This window comes from Taudactylus pleione, unplaced genomic scaffold (genome assembly GCF_031769625.1).
Source record: "Taudactylus pleione unplaced genomic scaffold, aTauple2 ptg000612l, whole genome shotgun sequence".
In the NCBI taxonomy this organism is placed as follows: domain Eukaryota; kingdom Metazoa; phylum Chordata; class Amphibia; order Anura; family Myobatrachidae; genus Taudactylus; species Taudactylus pleione.
In genome coordinates this window covers 4,688,142-4,705,989 of record NW_028285014.1, presented here as the reverse complement: position 1 = coordinate 4,705,989, position 17,848 = coordinate 4,688,142, and the positions used below count along the sequence as shown (strand labels likewise).

The 17,848-nt window shown below is 48.3% G+C and overlaps 1 long non-coding RNA gene across 1 annotated transcript in view; it reads right to left on the bottom strand.

The window, feature by feature from the left end:
* The window catches only part of LOC148480495 (uncharacterized), a 105,930-nt gene extending 92,760 nt beyond the window's left edge, over positions 1-13,170 (bottom strand). The window contains exon 1 of the long non-coding RNA XR_015871979.1: positions 13,048-13,170. This is a non-coding gene — a long non-coding RNA (uncharacterized LOC148480495). The remainder of the gene's footprint in view (positions 1-13,047) is intronic.
* Positions 13,171-17,848: the final 4,678 nt, after the last annotated feature.

Genomic DNA, 17,848 nt, shown 5'->3' with positions numbered 1-17,848 from the left:
TATCTATCATTAAATATTTGTGGCACATGCCCAGAAAACACCAGTTTTCAGGGGACACCCGCAAATATTTAGTACCACCTCAATGTATGACGGAGGAACCACAGCAGAGATCTCCAATAATTGCTACAGTGCCTCCATTTTCCGACAGCAGCCGCAGCCCCCTTAGGTTTCTATGGGGGATGCGATGCTGTTGTATGTACTAAGCAGTTTGGCCCACGCAGCTAATGCCATCTGAGGATGACATTGTGCTGCTGTAACCTATGGGCTACACTTCATAAAGTCTACCGGGAGAGGGTTCCTCCAAAACTCTCCCCAGCACTGGCCGCCGTCCATGTGTGGTCAGTAGACGCAGCATAGCATGCGCAGGAGTCCCGGCACAGGAGTGAATAGGATGCTGCTGCAGTCTCTTCTCTCTGAGCACATCGCAGGGACGGGCTCTTTTCCGGAGACCATGTCCCTACCTATGCTATTTAATACATTGGGCCGGTGTAATCACATCCTGCAATGCGATTTTGGGTGCTAATATCGTGTCCAGATTGCTTTGCAAATGTGGTTACAGATACATGAGCCCCATAGAAGCAGTTGGCAGAGGAAGCGATGTCCCTGGTATCACACACAATGCATCTGCTCCGGGCCACTGATAGGTTGCGAACATGCACAATACAGTGATGGCCAAAACCCCTGGGACGGGACGCATCCCGCCACTCATTGCATGCATACTGGCGTAATTATCCTTTGTGATAGAGGGACTTCTGCGTCCCTCTGGCGTCCTTCTGCGCATACGCAGAAAGATGCGAGCAACGCGGGGGGTGCTGGGAGGGATCCGATTGGATGCCTGTCAGGGGGGGAGTCGGAATAGAAGCTCAAAGGCTTCTGTTGGGCATCGCATCCAAGCCCTGGAATTTTTCAAATCCTGGAGCTTGGTGCATATGCGGTGAGTGGTCAAACCTCAAAAAAAAATTTCAGAGGCTTTACTCATATTTGCCTACCCTCCCGATTCGGCCGGGAGCCTCCCAAAAATCGGGTGCAGCTCCTGGCCCCCCAGAAAGGCAGACAAGCCTCCTGGCGGCCACCACATTCCCCCCCAATTACCTGTGAAATCCCAGCAGTGGGGGTAAGTGACAAGATTCACGCTGAATCGCGTAGTTTTGGCCCCGCCCCCTGCTTCACAATGCCTGTAATAACGCCATTGTGTAGCAGGGGCAAAATGATGCGATCACGTGGCCCCGCCCCCCGACCATCCACAAATGACCGTCATCTGTCCAGCCATGGCCCCTTGTGCCTGCCACTCCCCCCCCTGCCCTGCCGATCCGCCTGCTCCCTCCCGGAAGGGGCAGCCAGAAAGTCAGCAACCACGGTTTTACTGCAAAAAAGCGCAATAGTTAATCCTGCCCTTGATCACAGCATCAGTATAACAGAGTAGGTGCATAGTGAGTGCACTGCTTGTGTGCGAGGTAGGGAGGAACGGGGAGGGGGAAAATGTATTTCAGAGTGAGGGAGACCTAGGTACCCTGCTTGCAAAAATGTCAGGACATAGGGTTCCATTCAGACCCACTCGCAAGCACCTATGCGCTCGCAAGCAGGTCGATGTTGAGGCCCTGCGCACGCGCAGTGGCCGCACAGCGCGTGCACAAGCCCCGGAGCTAGAGAAATTCTCTAGCTCTGGGACTCACTACAAAAGGGGCGGCTATCGATGGTGAACGTCAGCTCGCCCCGTTTTGTAGGCGGGGCAGGGGTGTGGCTACACAAACGACGGAACGCCTGCCGTTTGGGGGTGGACCCACTGACATCACTCGTCAGTGGTGAGCTTCCGGCTCTAATAGAGACGAAAGCTCACTGGGGCTTTCGACAACCTGGCCGCTCGCTAAAGCTGTGGGTGGTCACCCACAGCCTAACGAGTGGCCAGGAGGCCGATTCTTCACTTAGAAGCGGACGCCCTCATTCAGAGCGAGTGCTCGCATTTTGCGAGCGGCTCTGAATGAGGTCCATAGTTTTTATTTGCCCAGATGTTTCTGGGAGAAGTTATAATTAAACAAATGAAAGTTATTGGGGTGCCATTGGAAAGTTGCTGAGCTGTATTTGATGCCCTGATGACACTACATTTAGTATCTTCCCATATAGATTTAGTAATAAAGTACAGCAATGAAGTAGGCAATAGGATTACTTATCATTTCCTATTTCTATTCATGTAACTAATGCAGCCCAAAATATTATATATATAATATAATCAACTAGTTCTCCTGAAAATACAGAATACAAAATATGTATATGAATACAAAGAATGTTCTGGTGCATATGGATTTGTTGAGGTGCTAATCACTATCAGGGGCGCTGAGAAGGTGGGGGAGCGGGTACGAGCCCATTAGTGCAGGAGAAAACCTTGCACACCCCCATACACATAGCATGACTTATCTGCAGTACCCAGGCCAGCTCAATATCTTAGCGGCACTGATCGCGATTAATTAACTATTAAAATTGTATGCTTTAACCTGTAAAAGGAGAAAAGTGAACAGTGTGCACTGTACGGTAGATTGTGTGCAATGCATTCACTCAATCTTTACTCGCGTTATATCCACAGGTCGAACCTGAAAAAACATTGTGGTCATGGGCGTAACTACCATAGGTGCAAGGGGTGCAGCTGCTATGGGGCCCAGAGCTGAGGGGGGCCCATCATTTTTCACCACTGGGTGGTACAATGTGGCCCTTACAAACTTTTGCTATGGGGTCTTCAAATACTTAGTTACGCCCCTGCATTGTAGTGATGGTGCATATTGTACCTCATAGAGGGGGAGATGTATCAATCCTTGGAGAGTGAAAAAGTGGAGTAGTTTCCCAAAACAACCACTGTCATTTATCTAGCACAGTCTTTGAAATGACAATCAAAAGCTGATTGGTTGGCAACTACTCCATTTTATCTCTCTCAAAGGCATGATACATCTCCCCCAGGGTGGGATGTACTAACCTTGTTGAGTACATCCCGCCATGCTTCGCATTCCAACTGATCGCATATGCACTAATATATGCGATCAGTAACGCAAAGGACAGCTCTTCCGATAAGAGCTGTCCTTTACTATGTGCGCTGTGCCGTGAACTTCCGGGTTTATGACCCGGGAGTCCATCTGCGCACGCACAGAGTGACATGGCGGCTGCGGGGCATGCTGGGAGGGATCCGATTGGATCCATCATAGCAGCGCGATTCGTTAGAAGCCCATAGGCTTCTATAGGGTAACGCCAGCAAAAGGCGTTACCCTCTGCAGCGGTGACCCGGTGGTGATGATACATACGGAAAATGTGGTAAAACCCCGAAAACTGTTTTTTTACTGCATTTTCCATTTAGTACATCCCACTTCCAGAGAGAGATGACAGTAGTCATGTACACTGTATTTTATGATGAGTTATATATAAAGTTGGTTGTGGAGATTGCATTAACTTACTGTATGGTAGTTATCACCAACACTTTGGTCAACAAAACTGATGTCTGCCGGTAAAACCTGAATGACGAAAAAATGGACCCCAGAGTGATATGGAATTCCCCCATAAATGGTCACACATACTGTATGTGCATAACAAATTATATATTTATTGATTACCAATAAGGCAAGGTTGTTTAGTTCTGGTATCACACTTGATACAGAGGTACTGGAGATCACCAGAACGGGATGTAGTTGACATCGTGGCTCTCAAAATACCGGCGCTGGAATCCCGACGGTAAGTTTTGGGGTTAGGGAGAGAGTTAGGTTTAGGGATATGGTTAGGCATTAGGGGAAGGGTTAGGGTTAGGCTCTAGGGGAAGGGTTAGGCTCTAGGGGAAGGGTTAGGGTTAGGCTCTAGGGGAAGGGTTAGGGTTAGGCTCAAGGGGGGTGGATAGGTTTAGGCTCTAGGGGAAGGGTTAGGGTTAGGCTCTAGGGGGAGGGATGTCGTTAGGTTCTAGGGGAAGGGTGAGGGTTAGGCACCAGGGGGAGGGATAGGGTTAGGCTATAGGGGAAGGGTTATGGTTAGGCACTAGGGGGAGGGATAGGGTTAGGGTCTAGGGGAAGGGTTAGGCTCTAGGGGAAGGGTTAGGGTTAGGCTCTAGGGGGAGGGATAGGGTTAGGCTCTAGGAGAAGGGTTAGGGTTAGGCTCTAGGGGGAGGGATACGGTTAGGCTCTAGGGGAAGGGTTAGGGTTAGGCTCTAGGGGGAGGGATAGGGTTAGGCTCTAGGGGAAGGGGAAGGCTCTAGGGGGAGGGATAGGGTTAGGCACTAGGGGAAGGGTTAGGCACTCTGGGAAGGGTTAGGCTCCAGGGGGAGGAATAGGTTTAGGCTCTAGGGGAAGGGTTAGGGTTAGGCTCTAGGAGGAGGATGTTATGTTCTGGGTTGTTTGTGGACCCGGGATGGTAGCAGGAGCGATCACAGAAGCAGATTTGAAAATAAAACTAGGATTTTTAATAAGTGCTTGAGTAGACATATAATGTGGCAGTAAATAAAAGTCCAGGAATATATAAATGTGCACAAGAGTTCTGTGGTGGGAGCAAAAGGGTTAATGTCCAAGTAGAAACAATTAGAGCTGTCCATGTGTGCAGGTAGTGAAACTGAAAATAATCAAGCCAGGTTTGCAGGTAGTGAACTGAAAATAAACAAGCCAGGTTTGCAGGTAGTGAACTGAAGCGCAGGATGTCAGCAGGCTCAGGCACTCAGGTATGGACAAGGGTGGTGGAGGAAGCGGGGTAGTCCAGTGGGAGCTAGGAGCTGACAGGCAGACTGGCAGACAGCGAATTCACAGGAACAGGAAAGCACAGAGAACTCCCTCTCAGCTAGGCTGAGATACACGTTGCACTGGCAAAGAAGGAAGGCACTGACCCTTCCTAAATACCCCATGCCGTGCTGTTACTGGCCGGAGGGAACATGTGACTCACCAGGATTGGCCAGCCGCATCACATGGCCAGAAGGCAAGATGGCGGCGCCCATGCCAAACGGAACAGAGACGCTGCCAGGCCTCACCAGCGCAGAGTGACAACAGGGCCGCACAACAACGCGCGCAGCCAAAGCCCCCCACCAGACACCAGCTCCGCCACCAGACAGCCCGCGCCACAACGACCTCACAGGTAACACCCGCCTAGGGCCATGCTGAAATACCCTGGCCGTGACAGTACCCCCCCCTTTTGGGGTGGCCTCAGGACACTCACTAGGCTTCTCCGGATGGGCAAAATGGAATCTCCTGATGAGCGTGGACATCACGAGCATCGGTCCAGCAACGTTCCTCTGGACCGTAACCTTTCCAGTCCAACAAATACTGAAGATGACCTCTGCGCAGACGAGAGTCCAAGATCTGGGCGACTTCAAACTCAACTCCTCTCTCCGTCTGGACTCGAGGAGAAGCAGGTAGAGCATTATGGAACTTATTCAGGACTAGGGGCTTTAATAAAGAAACATGGAAGGAATTGGGAATTTTTAGGTATGGGGGTAACTGTAAACGGTAGGCCACTGGATTAATGACTTCTGTTATGGTGAAGGGACCGATGAAGCGGGGTGCAAATTTCATAGACGGAACTCCTAGACGAAGGTTCCGAGTAGACAACCAGACCTGGTTTCCTACTTGCATGCGTGGAACTATTCTACGCTTTCTATAGGCCTGGGTCTTATAGCGAGAGGATGTCTTCAACAAATCAGACCGTACTTGAGTCCAGATGGCAGCAAAATTCCGCACCGTGTCCTCCACGGCCGGAACATCGAAAACAGGCAGGCTTCGAAATTCGGGAACACGAGGATGAAGGCCATATACAACCTGAAATGGCGTTTGGTTAGTTGACGAGTGGTCGGAAGCATTATGTGCAAACTCAGCCCACGGCAGCAAGGCAGCCCAATTGTCCTGGGAAGATGACATAAAAATTCTTAAGAAAGTCTCTAGATCTTGATTAACTCTCTCGGTGGAGCCGTTGCTTTGCGGATGGTAGGCCGTGGAAAGTTTAACTTCACTTGAAGAACAGAACACAAAGCCCTCCAGAATTTTGCAGTAAATTGCACACCACGGTCAGAGACAATTTCAGCAGGAAGGCCATGTAGACGAAATATGTGTTGGACAAACAACTGTGCCAGGTCAGGGGCAGAAGGTAACTTCTTCAAGGGTATATAGTGGACCATCTTAGAAAATCGGTCTATTACAACCCAGATAGTGTTGAAACCTTGAGAGACGGGCAGGTCTGTGACGAAATCCATGGAGAGATGCGTCCATGGACGTGATGGAGTAGGTAATGGAAGCAATTCCCCAGCTGGAGCTTGTCGTGATGATTTATGCTGGGCACAGGAGGAGCAGGAAGAGATGAACTCCATTATATCTGCCTTCATAGAAGGCCACAAATAGTGTCTTTTCAGGAACTCCAAGGTCTTCCGAGTGCCTGAGTGCCCTGCAAAGCGAGAGGAATGTGCCCAAGTGAGAAGCTGCTTCCTTAATTCCGGGGCCACAAATGATTTTCCCGTAGGAGGCTGAACTTGTAATGCAGCGAAAACTCTTGATTCCAAGACAGGGGTATTGCTTTGATTTTCAGATTGATCATCACAGAGGAGAGATCTCGATAGGGCATCAGCCTTCTGATTAAGTGCTCCAGACCGGAAGGTCAGGGTGAACTGAAATCTGGAAAAGAATATTGCCCAGCGGGCCAAACGAGGACTCACACATTGGAGGTTTTTGAGAAATAGGAGATTTCTATGGTCCGTAAATACAGTAAATGGAAACTTGGCGCCTTCTAGCAAATATCTCCATTCCTTCAACACCAACTTTACAGCTAGTAGTTCTTGCTCACCTATGGCGTAGTTCCTTTCGGCAGGTGAGAATTTTTTAGAAAAGAACCCACACGGATGGACTCGGTTGTCCTCATAATGTTGAGACAAGACTGCTCCCACAGCTTCAGATGATGAGTCCACTTCCAACAAAAAAGGCCTGTCCAGATCTGGTTGTCAAAGAACTGGTGCTGAGATAAAGGCCTGTTTTAGAAGATGAAAGGCAGACTCTGCCTCAGGTGACCATTGGGCAGGATTAGCACCTTTGCGGGTCAAGGCTGTAATGGGAGCCAGCAGTGTAGAAAATCCCTTAATGAAGCGTCTATAATAATTGGCGAAGCCCAACAATCTCTGGATGGCCTTCAGTGTCTGAGGTCGGGTCCAATCCAGAATTGCTTGTACCTTCTTGGGGTCCATTTCTAAACTGGAGCCAGATATTACATAGCCGAGAAAAGGTACACTGGGCACTCCAAAAACGCACTTCTCCAGTTTGCAGTAAAGGTGGTTTTCTCTCAAACGGGTCAGAACTTCTTTAACATGTTCTTGATGTTTAGCGACAGAGGGTGAAAAAATCAGTATGTCATCCAGATAGACAACAACCGAAACATATAACAGATCCCGGAAAATCTCATTAACGAAACTTTGAAAGACAGCAGGGGCGTTACACAATCCAAAAGGCATTACTAAATACTCGAAATGTCCATCTCTGGTATTAAAAGCGGTCTTCCATTCATCGCCAGCTCGGATACGAATGAGGTTGTAAGCCCCTCTCAGATCTAATTTAGAAAAAATGACAGCGCCCTTGACCCTATCAAACAACTCAGTAATCAGGGGAAGAGGGTATCGATTCTTTACAGTAATGTCATTAAGGCCTCGATAATCGATACATGGTCTTAGACCACCGTCCTTCTTGCCAACGAAGGAAAACCCAGCTCCGGCAGGTGAAGTAGAGGGGCGAATGAACCCCTTTGCCAGGTTGTCCCGGATGTACTCGGTCATGGCTTGAGTCTCAGGTAAGGACAGCGGATAGGTACGACCTCGAGGTGGTATCTTATCAGGTATCAATTCAATTGGACAGTCCCATTCCCTATGAGGGGGTAAGATATTTGCTTGTTGCTCAGAGAACACGTCGGCGAACATCTGATATTCCTTGGGAATGGCAGAAGAAACTAATGGACCTGACTTTCTCACAGGTCGAATTTTTGGAAGACAGGATTTCTGACAGTCCATACCCCATGACAGAATCTACATAGAACTCCAATCAATCCTGGGATTATGTTGACGTAACCAGGGTAGACCAAGAACCACTTCTTGAGAGGCCTCTGATATCACCAGGAATTTTAAGGACTCAGAATGAAGTGCTCCAATTCGGACCAATACTGGTTGAGTCTCTTTGGTGACTATCCCGTTAGTTAGAGGGCGTCCGTCTATAGAGGTCAGAGAGATGGCATGGTTGAGAGACAAACAAGGAATCTGAAATTTATCTATGAAACTAGACGTTACGAAATTTCCGGCTGCTCCCGAGTCAAGTAGAGCAGTAGCAAAGACAGGTTTGGGTTTAAGATCAAAGGCTAGGGTAATCGTGAAATCTTTAATTTTTGGAGACGGGTTCATAACTCCTAACTTGATGTCTCCAGGGTCAGTTAGGATTTGGCATTTCCCGGTTTACGGGGGCAGGAGATCAGCAGGTGACCGGAGTCTCCGCAGTACAGACAGAGGTTCTTTTGCATTCTTCTCTGACGTCCTTCTTTGGAGAGGTGTGTATGATTCACCTGCATAGGCTCCTCTTCAGTAGGAGAAGGAATGGGTCGGGTAGAAATGGAGGGGGTAAATTACCTTTGCCGGTCAGTTCTGTTTTTTTCAGCCTGACGTTCCCTGAAGCGTAGGTCAACTTTGATACACAACGAAATCATGTTGTTCAGATTAGTAGGAAGCTCTCGAGTGACTAGATCATCCTTTAGTCGGTCTGACAACCCATGCCAGAAGGCCGAGGTGAGGGCTTCCTCATTCCATTTGAGCTCTGATGCTAAAATTTGAAATTGCACGGCATATTGACTGACAGGACGGACCCCTTGTCTCAGTGTCATGATGTTTGATGATGCTGATACAGTACGCCCAGGTTCATCGAAAATCCTCCTGAAGGATGACACAAAGCCTGCGTAATTATCCAGCAGCGGATCTGAGCGCTCCCAGAGTGGGGAAGCCCATTCCAAGGCCTGGCCGGATAACAGAGAGACTATATAAGCCACTTTAATTCTTGCAGTTAGAAAGTTGTCAGGCTGCAGGGTAAAATGTATGTCACACTGATTTAGGAATCCTCGGCAGAGTTTAGGATTGCCGTCAAATTTACTTGGTAAAGGAAGATGTAAGCGGGGAGATGATCTGCCTCCTGTATTCCCAGACGCTGATGCGGATGTAGATGCTGGTACTTCAGGGGTAGAAAAGGAAGTTTGCAAACTATCCTGTCGCTTGGACATCTCTTGCAGAAATTGAGCCATCTGATGCTGCATGTTTTCCAGATTTTCTAAATGACCAGAAATGCACCGGAACAAATCCACTCCTGACTCCTGATCCGTGGCCGGCTCCATTTGGCCAGTGCAAACTGTTATGTTCTGGATTGTTTGTGGACCCGGGGTGGTAGCAGGAGCGATCACAGAAGCAGATTTGAAAATAAAACTAGGATTTTTAATAAGTGCTTGAGTAGACATATAATGTAGCAGTAAATAAAAGTCCAGGAATATATAAATGTGCACAAGAGTTCTGTGGTGGGAGCAAAAGGGTTAATGTCCAAGTAGAAACAATTAGAGCTGTCCAGGTGTGCAGGTAGTGAAACTGAAAATAATCAAGCCAGGTTTGCAGGTAGTGAACTGAAAATAAACAAGCCAGGTTTGCAGGTAGTGAACTGAAGCGCAGGATGTCAGCAGGCTCAGGCACTCAGGTATGGACAAGGGTGGTGGAGGAAGCGGGGTAGTCCAGTGGGAGCTAGGAGCTGACAGGCAGACTGGCAGACAGCGAATTCACAGGAACAGGAAAGCACAGAGAACTCCCTCTCAGCTAGGCTGAGATACACGTTGCACTGGCAAAGAAGGAAGGCACTGACCCTTCCTAAATACCCCATGCCGTGCTGTTACTGGCCGGAGGGAACATGTGACTCACCAGGATTGGCCAGCCGCATCACATGGCCAGAAGGCAAGATTGCGGCGCCCATGCCAAACGGAACGGAGGCGCCGCCAGGCCTCACCAGCGCAGAGTGACAACAGGGCCGCACAACAACGCGCGCAGTCAAAGCCCCCCGCCAGACATCAGCTCCGCCACCAGACAGCCCGCGCCACAACGACCTCACAGGTAACACCCGCCTAGGGCCATACTGAAATACCCTGGCCGTGACAGAGGAATAGGGTTAGGTTCTAGGGGAAGGGTTAGGCTCTAGGGAGAGGGATAGGGTTAGGCGCTAGGGGAAGAGTTAGGGTTAGGCTCTAGGGGGAGGGATAGGGTTAGGCACTAGGGGGAGGGATAGGAATAGGGTTAGGCACTAGGGGAAGGGTTAGGCACTAGGGGGAAGGATACGGTTAGGCACTAGGGGAAGGGTTAGGGTTAGGCTGCTGGGAGATATAGGGTTAGACTGCTGGGAGGGATAGGGTTAGGCTGCTGGGAGGGAGGGTTAGGCTCTAGGGAGAGGGATAGGGTTAGGCTGCTGGGAGGGAGGATTAGGGGTTAGTCTTAGTATACTTTTTTTTAACTTATTTTTATTCAGGATGAAACAAATAAAAATGATACATGGTTCATACAGTATCCAATACATTATATGTAAAAGAAACAACAACAACTGGAATATCATAAAAATTACAAATATGTAAAATAAAAATACAAAGTATACTTACATAGTTGGGTCGGGATTCTGTCAGGATGCTGCTGTCGGTATTGTGACCACCAGCATCCTGACTGCCGGGATCCCGTACCCAGCCCAACAGAACTCCCATATTTGTTTTAAAATACTGTAAATCAAAGCATAATTTGGTTACCCTATTACTACTGTACTCTCAACAGTCACTAATCAATTATAGCACTTTAGTAAACACTCTCCTTTATCTATTATACCGTGCTTGGTGCATCTTTAGATGTCACAAAATTGGTTACAAAATCGGAACTTGCACCAGCCCCATGCTAAGTGCAGAGTGCCTGTCAGAGTATGGTCTCCAATGTGAGAGTGTCAGTGTACGAGAACACATCAATGACACGCCCGAGACACACCCATTACACACCCATAAGACGGGCCACCTCCTTGTGGGTGGGATGTACTAAGGTTGCAGTGTACATTCCGCCAGTCACCGAAACCTTACTCAGAGCCGGCCCTAGGCATAGAGAAACTAAGCAAATGCCTAAGGCATTTGGAATGCCTAGGGGCATCCAAGCACACCTAGGATCGGTGGAAGTTTGGTGCATGCACGGCTGGGGCACCTGTGCCGGCTGGGCAGAGACTCTGGCAGCTGCTAATGTCAGGTGAGCTCCGATCGGGCCTGGCAGCAGCAAACAGTGAGCAGGCAGCAGTGGAACAGCCAGCGGTAAGAGGCGGGTCACCTTGACAGTGGCTAGTGGTAAGAGCCGGCTCGGCTCTGCGGCATCACACAATCAGAATGAACTTCTGCACATGGCCATAGGCTCTTTCAAGACTATAAGTAAATGGTGGAGGGAGGGCTGATGCACCATGGGCCTTTCCGGAGCTCGGAGTAGCGAGTCACACCTCATGGCTCTGGGCTCCGCCTCCAGCAATCATCACATATAGCTGCGACCTGCCAGCCTGAGACTGGAAAAGTGGATCTGCCGCCCGCGGCTTGTTGTACCTTGAGTTGGACGGCTCTGCAGGCTGCGCTCAAGTAAAGTAAGTTTGCAACTGGGAGAGGGCTTGGGTGCTGTGATGCTCACTGCTGGGAGAGAGATGCTCTGCTGGGATAGGGGTGGTGGGTGAGGGTGGGTAGTGACACTGTGCTGTGCTGAGATAGAGGGGTGCTGTGCTAGGTGAGAGCCGCTTCCATGAGGCCACACCCCCTTTCAGAATCTCACAACCCAAAATCTTGCCTAGGGCACTAATTTGGCTAGGGCCAGCTCTGACCTTACTAATCGCATATGTACTACCATATGCGATTAGTATCACAAAGGACAGCTCTTGCCATAAAAGCTGCCCTTTGCAAAGCAGCCGACGTCAGGTGAGGGCGTCTCCATGGGTCTCCGACCCTCCCAGCCCCGGGAACTACCTACTGGTGACCTGTGCAGGAAGTCCCAGGCTCCTCCTCCCTGCACCTGGAAGAGTATTAGGAGGAGAAGGAGGCGGAGGATCCAGGAGGAGCATGGGCCGGCGACCAGGAGACTAAGGTGAGTGGGGGCCAGTGCTGGGCGTCTACGGGGCAGTGAGGCGATGGTGAAGCATCGGGTGCAGGATGTGGTAAGATGCCCATAGGCTTCTATAGGGTAACGCCAGGTTTTTCTGGTGTTACCCTCCACACCAATAATAGTGCGGCCGGAGCTTAGTACACATGAAATGCGGTAAAAACCCTGAAAATGGGGTTTTTACTGCATTTTTCCTTTACTACATCCCACCCTGTGTCTGAATAGCCACCTCCCAGTCACACCCAATACACTTTCAACACATTTCTCAGTGCATGCATCTGAAATTGCAACCATGTAGGAACATAATGGGGATGTATGCGCGGTGCGATTTAGACGCATGCGTAGTAAAAAAAAAAATTGCACAACTACAGTCAACTTTGACATAGAGTTCGATTCAGAATCAGGCCAATTCCATAGAGACAATTAAGCCGGGAAATGTGCTCCTGGGCTGGATCTGACCTGAGTGGCCTGGGTCATCTACGCAGCATCAGATCACATGCAGAGAGATATAAAGTACCAACCAATCAGCTCCTAACTATCATTTTACAGGCTGTATTTGAAAAATGACAGAAGTGTGGTACCCCAGGGTTAGGTGATTCCACAAAAAAAGTGTTGTTATACTGTATAGGGTAATTTGCTGATAAATGGCTGTATGAACTGCTCCCGTAAAAGGGAAATTATGGTACAGTCTAGACAGAATGGCCCTGTGATACTCGGAGACACGAGAGCAGGACTTTTCCATGGAGCTCTAAATAAGGGAGAAATGCCATTGTTAGTCAATGGGGAGCACAAGAAGCCAGCGCGAGGGATAGAGCCTGATGATATAAGAGACTCAGTACGTGTGACTGTTGCGCAGTTTGTCCCTGAGGTAACGGTGGCAAAGTCAGTCCCCGTTGAGCTGCTGGTACCTGAAGCGGTCAAGAGCTGATAGCGGACAATCCGGGAGACAAGGAGGGACTTCACCATCAGTCCGGAGACATCACGGTGGCTGGAGGAGACAGGCAGCAGGAAGCGGAAGCCCCGTCTGGAGGCGTGGCTAAGGCGGAGTCTTGGAGCCCAACACTAAGGCAGAGGCGAGGCTAATCCAAGATGGCTTGTGGCAGGGACTGGCTCTGCAGAGAGAGGACACACGGAGGATCGAGAGTGTTCCGAGTGGTAAGAGATTTCGCCACACACAACCCCACTGCAGTTGCCCGCCAACAGCTATCAACAGTTAGCTAGACTCGGCAGCCCCTCCAGAACCGCCATACACTAGTGATCTCTTCTTTCAAATAGTACAGGGAGCCGTTCCCGCTTGCAAAGCGACAGCCACCTAACAAAATATTAACAGCATACAGACTCACTGTGTCTCGGACTTGCCATAATAAATTGCTTGAGAGGAGAGTGAGCATAGAAACTGCAGGACATAATTGTAGTAGAGGAGTAAAATCGGAATATTTTGTCAGGCTCCAGCAAACTCCTTAGCGGTGGTTACATTTGTAGCAAACACTGACTGCAGACAAGTTGTTCAAGTCAGCTTGGTTAGTAGTAACAAAGTTGCAACATAAGTAGCTATAGGATTGCTTTCACCACTCTGTTGTGATAGCAACATAGTAACTGAGACTGTCAGGACTTTCAGTGGAAACGATTGCAATAGGAATAAGTCAGTTTATGCAGTAAAACTCAGGGCCTGATTCAGACCCGGTCACAACTGCTGAGCGCTCACAACAAGTGCTGAGCTGGCTCCGTCGTGCGCATGCGCGAGACCCGGATAGCGACGGGCAATCTGTCGCTCCGGGTCTCGCATCAAAGGGGGCGTGTTGTCGATGTTGAGAGACAGCATGCCCCCTTTGGTGGGCGGGCCGGTGGTGGTCACCCACAGCTATGCGAGCGGCCAGGAGGCCGTTCTAAAAAAAAAAAGACCGGCCCTGATTCAGAGCGACCGGCTCTGAATCAGGGCCTCAGTGCAGAAACACTACCAAGGACAGTTTAAGTCAGTGGGATCAACTATTAACCTGGGCAACGCAGTGTACATCAACAGGAACTGAGCGCTAGTTTTATTCATGAACTAATAGCTTTCTGGCCAGAAAATCTTAGCTAAAAGTTAGTATGCAGGATATTTAATTAAAGACTATTATTTTTTGCTTACTACTGTTTGATAAATACGCTGATGATAGTGATTATAGGCGTTTAATATAAACTGTTGTTTAAAAGTATTGCATGCATTAACCTTTTGGAATTAGCAGGAGGAGAGGAATATTGGTAGATGAAAAGGAGGCTGTGTTCCAGAATAATAAAAATTGTTCGTTGCTTTGTTCTTGCAATGTGATGGTAATTGAACTTGTAATTGTCATTTCAAAAGTGTAAATTGACATTATATGATTTCTTTATTGTAATAAATCATTCCGTATAATCATCCAAAGTTCGGTCTGCTTACCTCTTTACCTCTCTGTAAAAGAAAGAAAGAACCCAGGGATCCCACTCCTACGGTAAGTATAACCAGTTGTGGGGGGTTTACAGAAGTACATTGGTTGTTACTTTATCACTCTTCAAAGACTTGATACATCAGTCATTCACATTCGTCCAGCATGGCATCTGTGCTACACAGGAGCCCTGTATGCTGCAACTGTGATTGCTGACTGCGAGGAGAAGGTATTCTCAGCTAATTGTCTTAGATTAGGGGAATTAAATATATATGAAAGGGAAGGAAAGGAAGGGAGTAGAAAGTCAAAACAAGAAAAAGTAGTTTGTAATGATAATAATAATGTATGCCCTGTTATTTATATGCATATAGGGCCTGATTCAGAGCCGGACGCTCTGACAGAGCGCTTGCTCTGAATCAGGGCGTTTTTTTATTTTTTTGTGCGGCCTTCTGGCCGCTCGCATAGCAGTGGGTGACCACCCCCAGCCATTGTGAGCGACCAGATGATGGTCACGATGGTCTCCGACGTGCGCATGTGCAGTGGCCAAACATCGACCCGCTCGCGAGCGCATAGCGCTTGCGAGCGAGTCTGAATCAGGCCCACAGTGTGTCCCCTTATATGCTATATATAAACTAATACAACCTTGTTACTGGGACACTGGTATTTTGCATTAATGATATATACTCTTCAATTTTAGATACTGGCAACATAGCATTTAAATTTTATCTATCCTGTATCATTTTATATTATATTGTAAGTCAAATAAAGACTCAATTGTAGATTTCCCCAATTTGCTGACCATCCTTGTCATGTACACTTCAGGGGTAGTGGGCGCTGTGGTATGCACTTGCTCTGGGCGCCATGGCTCCACAATACACTTCTGGGGGTATATGTACTAAAGATCGATTTGCCATTCTGTACTAAAGATCGATTTGGATTCTGTTCGATTTGCCATTCGACTTTGGTTAGATTTCCATTCGATTTTGATATTGGAGATTTACTAAAGCCAAAATCGAATGTCAAATTGAACAGAAAACGTAATTTCACTTAAAATCGAATAAAGATAAAACATCAATGTTTTCCCATAGTCAAATATAGGATCCCTTCATTTACTAACATTTGATTTGCAAATCAAATGTAAATCATACATGATTTTCGGGAGCCTCCCGAAAATCGTGTGCCGCTCCCAGCCCTCCAGAAATGTAGGCAAGCCTCCTGGCCCCTCCAGTCCTCCCCGCATGCATCCCCAAACACCCGCAGCGATGGTGCTGATGACGCAATGCTCCACAATACCGGAACTATCGGCATTGTATAGCGGGGGCGGGGCCAAAATGGCACGAGTATGTGGATCCGCCCATAGGCCCACCTTAAACAGAGTGTAATGTCCTGGCCACGCCCCCGCCCCCCCTGCTAAGTCAACCTGGCTGCTCCCTCCCGGGAGGGGCAGCCAGGATATCGGTAAGTATGATGTAAATCGAACTCAAAATGGAACTTCAAATCCCTAAGTGAATAGAATAAGGAGAGACAGTCGATTTGAGCTTCCAAACACCATTCTTTTGGCTGCAAATTGACTGTGATGCCTTTAAATGCTCCCAAAAGCATGTGGGGCAGTCTGGCTGTAGTAATAAGTCACCCATTGTTTGAATCTTACATTATGCTAATTAACTCACTTAACTACTAACTAGAAATAACCACACGGACACCTCTGTGGAATTAAAAGAAGACACAGCCAAAATGTATTGATCAAATTGTAATTAGAAAGATGGTGGCAGTAAAAAAGCAGTGCTCCAAGGCCACAGCCCAACAAATATATTTACTAAATAAGAAGAGGTGGATCCTCGCCCAGCGCAAACTGGTCTGATGCAGAACCATTCTGGCACAGCCCTGACCCCTCCCTAAGATGAAGGTCAGGTCGCCCCCTAAGGAGAATGACCAACTTGCCACTATCAAAAGGCAAATGCTACCCAGGCACTCTTACGCTATAATAGGCCGCCTAGGAGCACTGCTTCCCGCCAGGCTGCACCTCCACCTGTTTCAAGGAAAACATGAAAATTGCACAGTTCAACAAAATGAAATAAGAAAGCATACAAAACAGCTTATTCGGGTGCGTGGGGTTCCAGAATTGGAAAAGAGGAAGTTGGCTTCTCTTCCAGACTATTTATAATGAATAGTAGGGGCCCTGCCCTTTATTACTGCCATAGGCTATTATTTTTGATAGACACAATCCTGGCTACGCCCCCTCCTCTCCTGTAACCCCTGGTGAACTAGCAATATTCCATCACTAACAGGGTGCTTATCTTTCCTCAAACTTATTCAAGTATTCGGATTTATTAAGTCACCCATTGTTTGAATCTTACATTATGCTAATTAACTCACTTAACTACTAACTAGAAGTAACCACACGGACACCTATGTGGAATTAAAACACAGCCGAAATTTATTGATCAAATTGTAATTAAAGAGATGGTAGCAGTAAAAAAGCAGTGCTCCAAGGCCACAGCTCGACAAATATATTTGACTAAATAAGAAGAGGCGGATCCCCGACCGGCACCAACTGGCCTGAGGCAGAACAATTCTCCCTTAATTGGCACAGCCATGACCCCTCGCTAAGATGATGGCCCGGTCCCCCCTAAGGAGAATGACAAACTTGCTGCTATCAAAAGGCAAATACTACCAGGGCACTCTTAAACTATAATAGGCTGCCTAGGAGCACTGCTTCGTGCCAAAGATCGTCTCAAAGAGCCGAGTGCAACCACCCATCAAGAATTAATCGCACTTCAGAGAAGACTGCAAAGTTTCAAATAGAACACTCTAGACCTGCGCCCGTGAGGTGTACCCCATCGGGCATATAAAAACTCCTTCCCTTGTAAGGCAATTTAAGGTGCCACCCATTGGTGACTGGACTGGATATTACCGCCAGACTACCCAACTGCTGCCATCTTTAGTAGACTATTTGCAGGTCCTGCCTAATGGCAAGTATAAGTGCAATGCATTCGCAAGTACCCAGATGTCACGACCTGGGTTTTTCTGGGCATGGTGGCCAACAGGTATTACCCGTGAGGTCACTGTGGCGGGGGGCATCTTGCGGTGGAGCTGGTGTGTGGCAAGGGGCATTGGCTGTGCATGGCTCTGCACGGGCATACTGTCACATTGGGCTGGTGAGGCATGGCAGTGCTTCCGTTCCATTTGGCATGGGCGCCGCCATCTTGCCTCCGGCCATGTGATTTACTCGCCCAATCCTGGTTTGTCACATGCTCTCTCTGGCCAGTCATGGCACAGCACTTGGTATTTAGGAAGGTTCAGAGCC